Source organism: Anas platyrhynchos, chromosome 1 (genome assembly GCF_047663525.1).
Source record: "Anas platyrhynchos isolate ZD024472 breed Pekin duck chromosome 1, IASCAAS_PekinDuck_T2T, whole genome shotgun sequence".
Lineage (NCBI taxonomy): Eukaryota > Metazoa > Chordata > Aves > Anseriformes > Anatidae > Anas > Anas platyrhynchos.
The window spans coordinates 40,023,234-40,033,926 of NC_092587.1; the positions used below are offsets into that span (position 1 = coordinate 40,023,234).

Below are 10,693 nucleotides of genomic sequence, written 5' to 3' on the forward strand. Positions count from 1 at the left end.
CTATCCAGCTGACATTTATCCACGATAGCTTGGGTGGGCTGCTGCTAAATCCCACCACGGTGTGCTGTCCTTGCAGCCTGAGAGGTGCTCTTATTGCTACAGGAGGAGGGGAGGAGGTGAACAGGGTGCAGCAGGCAGCAGGGAGCTTCTGAGATCTGCTTTAAGCAATAATAAGAGCTCTGCTCTTCCACTGTTTGCCAGTTTGTTGCAGTCATGTTCATTCAGCCCTGTCTTAATCTTTGTTTCTGTGAGGATCATTGATTTCGGTTTTAGATATAGTGGCACAGGACTGCATAGCAAGGGAAATTGCACAAGGAAGCTGGGAGGAAAGCTTCTTTCAAACAATTTTATAATGAAAATGTAAACAAAATTTGTAAAGCCCTTATGGTCTGCTTTTATTGGGTGATAAAAGTGTAAGAGAAGCAATTTTCTCATTCCAAAGTTGGTCGGAATTAGATATTGATTTTGAACAAAGTACTTTTCACATTTTCCAGCTACTCCTTTTCTGTTCTTGCTGGTTTCTCATGACAGAGGAAACTGCACCTGCCAACAAACAAAAACCCAGTTTCTTTCAATGCCATCTTACACCAGGTTAAAGAGCCCAGTGAATTTCAGCCTCAGTCATCCTAAGCATTAAACTACTAGGAAGCATCCTGTGGACATCTAAGATGAGTTGGAGTTGCTGTTGTCTAATCGTGTTCTGTTTTATGGCTTTTTGTGCTTCTTCGTTTGCTTTGGCTCCATGACTGGCTCTCTGCCACAGGCTTCCTGCATCTCCTGCCCTTTTTTTCCTTCACAATAGCAGCAAACCGGGTTTGAGTTTACCAGAAATCCTTTAGGTCTGAATGAAGACAAGCAAGTTAATGGTGTTAAATACCCCTGCCCACCCACCAGAAAAGAAAAAAAAAAAAAAAAAAAAAAAGACGTTTTACATGCAACTCATGATGTGTGTGAAGCCTTCAGAGGTTTGAATATACTCAAAGCCAATCTTCTGCAGGCTCCACACCCCTCTTCCTACCCCATCTGTCTTTTGCTTTAATACCCCTCTGTCCTTCACCTTCCCAGCTGAAAAAACAGTGAAAAAACAACTTGCATAAAGATGCTGACATGTAAAGAATACTGGTAAGCAAGCTTTGCATGTGTTTGTTGTTTTTTCTTTTTAATTAGTATTAATTTAATTTTTATTTTTTTTTCTCCTGGCCATTAATCAAGCTTCCCCCTCATGATCATGAATGGTTTTTCTAAACAATAGAAAATGTCTTGCTGCAATCGCTTATCCGCCATGTATCCCTCATCCTAACTCTTCACTGCCTTTCTGCTCCCTGACCTGGCTCCACCAGGTTTGCCTGGTGTGCCTGTTTGTTCGTTATTTGTAGTCTGCCTTTCAGTGTGAACTCAGTCCTCTTCAAGTCAAATGTTCATCTCCATGAAGTCTGAGTGGACTTCAATCTCCAGGATAAAAGAGAAAAGTACAAGCACAGAAGGGGGGGCACAAGTGAAAAACGGAAGAGGAAAAGGGGTTGCGAGGTGCCTGGCTGTCAGATGCAGCTCTGCATAGCATCATTCAAAGCACCATGGTAAATAAATAGAAGCACATGGGAATTGTCCACAGATATTAAACCAGCACATAGAGCCATCTACTTGTTAAAGAAACATACGGCATACCACAAGTGGCTGGCATGCTTACACCTGCTAAATATTTTTTGGCACTGATGCTGGCTGCCAGCTTGAGGTCAGTTTGACAAATGCATTTATGGAGCCACGTCTCTGCCTTTGACTCTCTGGATCATTTTTCATGCCCACGTTGTAATTGCAGTGAAGCAGTGGAATTTGACAGGTTCATGGTTTGTTGACATGGTGCAAAAAGGGCAAAAAGCCTTCCTTCGGAGAATGGAAACTGGACACTGATCTTCTACAGTAATTAAATGAGTCCGACTCTAACACTCGAGTTATCCTCTGAAACAGGTTGTTGCTGTAGTTGAAAATATCTAAAACATCAGGCTAAGGCTGAGCAGTTACAACCACGACATTACCAACCCTCATGAAATTGTTCAAGGACAATCAAAAGTAAATGTTTTATCTGCCTGAATGCAGGTCTTCTATGAAGCAGGACGGAGCTGACAGCAGCACCTAAGGCTGAAGAGACACAAGACATGGAGGATGCAGGGAGGCTCTGACCTGAGACAGTCTAGAAGCTTCTTTAGTGGAGTAGCCCCAGTTTCTGCTGCAGTCAGCTGGGTGCTGAGTTCTAGGTGCTAAACAGCTCCCAAAATTGTCACTAGGTCCCAAATCCATAGTTTGTGGAAATTCCAGCCTAAATGGCAAATACAAGGAAAAACACAGATAAAGTAACAATGCAGGCTGAAACGTCTCGGCATGAGAAGCTTTAAGAAAAATCACAAAAGCAAACAACCTGTGCTTGGCAAAACAAGAATCCAGACTAAAATCCAATGAGCGCCTTGGAACAGGATGGCTACATCAGCATAGAAGTGCACAGGGTGAGCTGTGTGGCTATGTGTGAACAGCAGGAGAGCTGTCCAGAGCTTGGCACAGATGGACCAGGCACACATGTACTGAAGAGAAAGGAGCTGCAGTAGCTGAAATCTCCCCTGCTCACATCGGCATCACTACCATGGCCTGCACAGCCCCCTTCAGCTGCACAGTGCAGCAGTGGTCACTCCATTACAGCGCTCACCCCATTTCTCCCCTTCCCCCTTTCTTCCATCCCCAGCTGGATCTGGCCCTGACGAGGAGAATTAGATTCTTCCAGTCTGATACGGATGCTTAATGTTGAACAACAAAATTATTTTGTTGCGTGAAGGAAATACAGACAAATTCGCTGATAACCAAAATCTCCCTGTTGCTGTCATTGCACTTGAAAATGTCTGCTGTGCAATGAGAAGATGCACTTTATTTAGACTGAATCCATGGCCTAAAAGGAAACAGTAAGCTTTTCAAATTAGTGCCGTTCTTTAAAAGCTCCTCTTTGGTTGTGTTAGAAAAGGACTTCTTCCATAAAAGGAAATTTTCTATATTAATTCTCCAGCTGGTAGTACTTTGATGTCCTCATAAAGATGCTGCTTACATTGAAGAAAGAGAGATTACAGCAGCCCCCCCACCCCCAGAACTGCTTTTATTTTGTTTGAAGAGATGAAATTATTTTGGAGAAGTTGAATTATTTTGGAGAAGTTGAGCTCCGTGACGGAGAGGGGCTAGCTGTGCTTACTGCTGAGCACATTGCCAGCGAGACTCCGTTCCAAGGCCAGTGCGCGCGCATGGATGGCACGAGCAGCTGCTCAGCCACTTTAAGCTAAAATGCTGGCTGTGAGCTGGGGCAAATCACTCTTTCCAGCAACTGTGGAAGAAAGTGGGTGTGGAGGGGATGGGAATATAAGATCTGGTTTGAGCGAGCAACAAGGAGAGCTGCTGCTGCTAGTAAATTGATGTATTCTCGCAGTTATTCCAGGCACTTGGCCATATTCGCCATAAAGTGGGCAAGATCACAATTTTGTGGAAAATAGGGTTGAAAATGCCTTGCTATTAAAAACCTCCAGGGATTAAAGCTCCTCGTTTTCTTGAGGTACCTTACTGCTCTGCTGCCCTTGCAGCCTAAACATCTACACAATATTTCCTCTACTGCAATTTAATCTCCTTGCTCCTTGTTCACTTCTGGCAGAATACAAGTCAGGGGAATGAAATCAGCCACCACCCTCTTTGTGACGATCTTTGGCACATACATGTATGAAGACTACAGCCTCCATCTCCTTCAGATTTTCCTTCTCTGGACTATGCACTTCCAGTGCTTTCAAATTTTGTTATGGTTTATATTTCCTAGGATATCTTTAATTTAGGGTCCTTCCATCCTTTTCCAAGGGTGGTGCCCAACACAGAGCTACAGCTGAGAGGCTACCAGGGAAGTGGAATAATTATATTAGGTGTTTTACATTAAAACACTCTCCCATCTAAGCATCCCCAACTGATGATTGCTTTTTTCACAGCAGTATAACACTTACCTCAGTTTGTGGTGCGTTATCCAACCCCTCCCACCTTTTGCAGCAGAACTTTTGCCTGCATTTTTTTTTCCATTTTGCAACAGATTGTTCGTAAACCTATGTCCTTGTTGAATGACATATTATTAATTTAAGACCACTCCTCTGATTTGTTGTGACCCCTTGAAATTACACTTATCTCGCCAGTGTGGTTATAGCCCCTTCTAGACTTTCATCATATGGAAAGTGATGAGTAAATATACAGCCTATACTGGGAAAAATACTGAAGTTCCGCAGATTCAGGATAGACTGTTGCCAAATCTCACAAAATGTAGTCTTCAGCTAGACAAGTAAACCATCAGTGACTACCATCTGACTTCTCCTTTCCAGTGCATTCTGGTGACAACAGTGGGACTCACTCTCACTTAATTATAGCTACCCAAAAACTTGACACTTGGTCTATCCCAATCAAGCAGGCTCTCTTCCATTGCCAATGGAGAGATACCAACATTGGTCTTCAATTTAGATCTAAAGTTACCAGCAAAAATAAATTGCCAGCAAAAAATGCCATTTTCTTTCCCATTACCTAGCCAAACCAGGTAGCTCACATGAGGTATAGTAATTCCCTCCTCTGTGGGCTTCAGTTCTTCTCCTCTGCAGAATTTCAGTAATACCATCCCCTCTCTCACTGTCAACTTGAGGCTTTTCACAAGATAGACACTTTTCCACTATGTGTTTTTGTGGTGGCTCTTTGAATACCACTGTAATACTAAGCATAAAAGAAAAGCGTTGGGTTCTGTTCTCCCCACTTACACAATGACTTGAAATTTAAAGCGTTTGAAGAAAATCAAGCCAACAGTTTCTTCTCTATAGTCTCACGCATCCAGACCTACAGAAAGGCCCAACAAAAGCAAAAGTCTTGAACTGTAATTTTAAGGAATGGACTGTTACATTTCTATGCAATGGAAAGGCCCTCTTTGAAGCACACAGGACTTCAAAGCTCATCTATCAGACCCAGATTTTCGGTCCTAACTGAGCTGTCAGATTGATAGTCATAGGACTATCAGATGGAGAGAAAGAAGGCCATCACTGAAGTGGGTGAACTGGAGCACCCTCTTCTGCCTCTGCAGGAGAACTCCATTCCTGGTTTCAGGTTGGCCCACAGTGGCAGATGAAGCAAGGACACCGAATGTATCCTTGAAGGTTTGTTTCAGCAGAAAGAGATGAAAGGGATGTGAATCAGCTCCTAAGCAGCTGCAGTTTACAGTACAGCTTAACAGCATGACCCCAGGTCAGTGGCAGCTTCCCATAACATGCTGGGCTGGGAGCTCCGGTGGTTTAGGAGCTGACTCATGAGCCTTCCCGTCACCCTGCTCTGGGGACAGAGCTCCCTCAAGAAAGATGGACAAACAGCTACAGTGATCAATCTTAACCTGCCGCTGTGGTGCGTCAACACCTCTGAGTCACCCGGAGAGCTGCACTTGTTCTCCCCAAACACTTTGGCACCAAGAGGATGACTTTATCCACGCATCTGCCAAGGACAGAGTGCTCTGCACCCTTCCAGGGTCACCCAGACACAGCACAGGAGAAGCATGTTGAGCCCTGGTGTGCACTTCTGGTGGGTGGCAGGGGGACACTCTCCTTCCTGAGGTGGCTGAGGTTGATAGGTCTGCACCTCTGGTGAAAAGCTGCCTGGACCCTGTCCTGAAGCTGACAGATTTCTCCAGGAGTTTATATAACCGTGCTTGCTCTGCCCAGCCATGTGTAAGATGGTGTGTGATATAAACGTTCTTGCTCAAGACCTTTCTCTTTATTAAACAAGCAATGTTTGCTCGTCCTGGGTCACTGCTGCGGAACTTGTACCAGCCAAATCTCCAGGCAGTGGGAGACCGCAAGTATAAAAGCACAGTCTGGCATTCAATTATAAAATGCAATATTCTTTGCCTCGTTAGCTGTGACTCTTTCTATAAATCACCACAAAAGAACAGATAACCCAGCGTGATCATCCAACACTCTGGCACCACAGTCCTTCCCATTCTCCATCCCTGTCTTTGTCTACTGCCTCAGTCCCTTTTTGCATGATGGAAAGGGGAGGCTGAGAGCATCCTCCTGAGTTATTGAGTCCCAGTCTTCTCCAGCCACAGTTCAAAAAGGTCCACAACAGAGGTATGTCTTGGAAAACACATTGCACTGCACAAAAAATCAGTGCAAAAGGCCCAGGCACTAGAGTTTCACAGAAAGAGCAGGGGACAGTAAGGCCCCGAGGGACTCATCCACGTCCCTCTGTTGCCAGCTGAACAAGGAGCAACAACCAAAAACTACCTAGGAAACTAGTGCCTCTAAAGGCAGTCGCTTGTTATCTGAGCTCCTGCAACACATGGTTACTGCAGCCAGAAGGATGAGTGCCCAGCTATTTGCCCCTTCCAGATCTCAGAGCCTGTATGTGAAGAACAGCTTGCATCATGCCACTGGTACTAAGGCTTCCTCATACTGGGAGAATGGAGCAGGACAGGGAGGGGAGGAAAGGAGGAAGCTGAAGAGTAGCAAAGATTTACAGGGTCATCTTAGTTCCAGACTGGAGAAAGGCTGCCTTGAATCTAGGAAAGAGCTAGGGTGTGGAAGAGAATTTTCATTTTACACAAATTATATCTGGATCCTTACCTGGTCCTTTATTTTATTTTTTAAAGTGTCTATTATAGAAACAGGATTTGTCTATTATTTCTACTGTCATGCAGGATAATAGAGTTTCAGACAGTGACAGGAAGATTTGCTAATATGATGCCCATGTCTCTTCCAATGTTTGAGCGATTTGGGTAGGAGAATAGAACAGAGATGCCACAGAAAAATGATGAAGAGTCATTTCTTACGTCTTTGCTTCTCACACAGGATTATATTAACCAGAATAATTACATACATTAAGAAATATAGCTTTGCTATGAAAGAAAGGGATGTTGTATGCCTCTGCAATAGGTTTCGCACGACTTCCCTGTGTGGGGAGGTAATGAGTGCCATACCCAGCTCAACCCCAACACTTAGTGCAGGCCCCATTACAGACCTTCTGCATTATCATCTTACACTCGTAGGCTTTTGTGACCTGAAATAATGAGGGAAAATCAGTAAAAAAATGAATAGGTACCATCCTCTTTGCATAAAACCAGGTGGGAAAATGTAAATCTATTCTCTCACATAGTATAAGTTAGCTAAGATTACAGAGAAATGAAAAGCAATGTATCCAATGTCTAGAGCGAGCCTTTTCAGGACAGCACCTTTTATTAGTAATCCTTCTCTCCATACAAACTGCCCTTCTTCTCCCTTACATGCTTTCTGTCTCCTCACACCTGCTATTTTCAAGGTCAGGATAATGGATTGCACATCCCCAAGGAACCAGCAAAATGGGTACAGAGCATTTTTCTTGCCAGGAGGAATGAGCTCAGCCCAGACATTATTTACACAGACAGACCTCCCCAAACACTCGCACTCTGCATTACGTTTTTCTGAATGCAAACCCTCACCAACTCACCTGCAGGTTTATCAGATGATACGAGTGATTTCATCATACCGTAATGTATCAGCTTAATGCAATACACCCCTTGCAGATGCCTTCTGAGAGTGCGCACCACTGCTTCATAAATAATACCGGTAACGATGTCAGTGATGGTCAGCAGGACGAACATTTGCATTCTGCCCCAGTTTTAAGTAACAGAGGCCTATTTTCAAGATGAGTCAACTCACTTTATGCCAAGAACAGTTGGCAGCAGTGCTACTAAAGCATGTATGTTGCCACATTGTGTTCAGTCATTTTAGTTTTGCAATCATAGAGCCAAACAACAGGATGTGATTTAATGCACCTTTCAGTAAAACTCAGGCTAGTTTTTGCTATTAATGAGCACCAGAGGCTGTTGGCTATCCAACAATATAGTGACCTTGAAACAGAGTTCAGATTATTTTAGAAAAAAAAAAAAATCCAAGAACAGCAATCAGCCCTTCTATGAAATTTTTAAGTAATTCAATAAAGACCGAGTGGCTACAGACATCAAGATGGAATTAGTAGCCTATTCGCCTCCCTGAAACAACCTTAAACTTCCATTGTACCTGAGCACCTATGAAGTATGTAAGCTATGGACAATGATAAAACAAGAACTAGCACTCTTCATCTCCGAAGGTCTGTATTTATATCAGGCCCTATTCTGCCTCCTCACTGAAGCTGGGAAATTTGCTGGAAGGGATCATGAGCTAAATTATTTTTACAGTGAAGTTATTACGTGAGCAAGTAAGGCTGTTAGAAAATGATTGTCCAAATTATTTGCATTGCATTTTTTGGTGAAGGAAAGGAAAAAGGGAATGAACGTGAAGGGAAGGAAAAAGGGAAGGGAACTGGTATCACAGGAAAAGGTCATTTGTCCAGTTGCTTATCCTTCTTTCCTAGGCTGCTATTGGAGGCAGAACGGGGTAGATGATAAGGACGTGTCAGCCTTTCTTATGGTTAGGACTGGCTCCAAAGTTGTCTTGCTCGTGCCCCTCACTGCTAAACCATAGTGCTACTCAGAAAAGCTGGCCATTATTGACTGAGAAAAGGCTTGCTGTGAATAACAACAAGAATTTTTCTAGACAGGTAGGATGTTATTGTGCCTGCAGCCATAAACCTTTTCTTCTACTCTGTACTCTAGGGACTGTTCACTTGCCTGCACACATTTCACCTGGCTGACACTTTGCATATGAATAGCTGGAACTGAGGACAGTTTGATTCAGCAGAAACAATTTCTACCTCTGTAAAGAAGCCGCAGCCAACACTCACATGTAGTCTCTATTGTGGTCATTTAATGAGCTAAATAAATGTTTCCTAGGTTTGACCTTGTTTTGCTTTTATTATTCTAGGAGAAACAGTTTTGCTTCCCTATCTCAGAACTGCTTGAGTCACAGCCGTAACCTTTCCTTGACTTCACTTCTATCAACGGGCTTGTCTCTGTATAGGCGGAGTGATCAGAAGCTGCTGTGATTTAGCTTTGGCTATCCCCTGATATAAATTAAGACTGTGCTTAACACATAGCGAAGGAGATGGCTTTTGGACAGCTTTTCAATTTTCAGAGGTTTGGTTTTAATTGTTTTTGTTTTTAATTCTATTTACATTTCCCCTCCATTCTCCCCAGAATGTTACCATAGGGAAATGTGAAAACTAGTCAGCAGTTTGTCATTTACTCAGTGAAATACCAACAGGAGACTTCTCTCTTGTACAGGTGCTCTGTACACCAGGGGAATTCAAATGCTGCCTCTGCAGAAGTCCAAGCTAGTGCCAACCTGACAGCATCCTCCCTGTCACGCACAGTGGTGGTGCAGGAATGCCATTAAGCAGCCGGAGAGCTAAATTTCCTCTGAGAATGAAGAAACAATAAGCAGAAGCAGATCTTTTTCCTGCCCAAAGTTTACTGAAATCATGCAAAGAACTCATCACTTTGAAATGTGAAAGAAACTCCATGTCCTTTTCAGCAGGACAAACTCAATTGGACAGAAGGAAAAAAAAAAAAAAGAACAGCTGCTTTTTCAAAGAGACAGACGACCTTATGGTGTAATTTTCACACTCAGTCGATCAAAGCTTGTGGTGTGATTCATTGACCATGAGAATGAAACTAGACGAGAGACATTGTTAAAAGGTCATTCCCTCCTATTGATACAAGAGGCTTAAGTAAAATATTACAGGAGCACATGCACTTCCTTCAAGAGATCCTGTCTGCACCTCCACCTGCAGTCAAAAAATAAATAAATAAATAAATAAATGTCCTGGTTTCAGTTAGCACAGAATTAATTTTCTTCCTAGTAGCTGGTGGAATGCTGTGTTTTGGCTTAGGATGAGAAGAGTGCTGATAACACCCCGATGTTTTAATTGTTGCAGAGCAGTGCTTATACTAAGCCAAGGACATCTCAGCCTTTTGCTCTGTCCTGCCAACAGGCAGGCTGGGGGTGCAGTAAGAGCTGGGAGGGGACAGACCCAGGACAGGTGACCCAAACTAGCCAAAGGGGTATTCCATACCATCTGACGTCATGCTAAACAATATATAGGGGTGGCTAGCTGGGGGAGGGGGGCCGGACTGCTCGGGGTTAGGCTGGGCATCGGTCAGCGGGTGGTGAGCAATTGCATTGTGCATCACTTGTTTGTACATACTATTACTTTCGTATTATCACCATTGTATCATTATTATTATTATTGTTATTATTATTTTGTTATTATTATTTTCCTGTCTTATTAAACTGTCTTTATCTCAACTCACGGGCTTCACTCTCCATTTCTCTCCCCCGTCCCAGAGAGGGAGGGGGGAGGGTGAGCGAACGGCTGCGTGGTGTTTAGCTGCCGGCCGGGTTAAACCACGACAATAAATTAGAAGATAAACAAGCAAACATTGAGCAACGACATGCAACACCATGGAGGTAAACAATAAAGTTTCCCCTGCCCCTGTGGTCATCAATACATGTTTCCTATCCCTGAGCTTTTGCTAAAAAGATTGGACCTGGCCAGTAAAGCCAATGAGAACGTGTGTGTTGATTACAACAGACGGGCCTGTTGTGAAGGAGGATGGACAACAGCTGAACAGAGATGACAGCTACAGCTTATAAAAGCAGGTGTGGGGATTTAGCTTCAACTGTTTCCATTAGCCTTATTTAAGCCAATATTCCCAAGCCTGGGGACCTATAAATACAATAAAGGAATGAAA

At 43.4% G+C, this 10,693-nt stretch overlaps 1 long non-coding RNA gene across 1 annotated transcript; it reads right to left on the reverse strand.

The window, feature by feature from the left end:
* Nucleotides 1-370: 370 nt before the first annotated feature.
* On the reverse strand, nt 371-7,793 carry LOC106018335 (uncharacterized). Its single transcript, XR_005263213.2, has 3 exons — nt 7,510-7,793; nt 2,179-2,314; nt 371-543 (listed from the first exon to the last, which is right to left on the reverse strand). It is a non-coding gene; the product is annotated as an uncharacterized lncRNA (long non-coding RNA).
* Nucleotides 7,794-10,693: the final 2,900 nt, after the last annotated feature.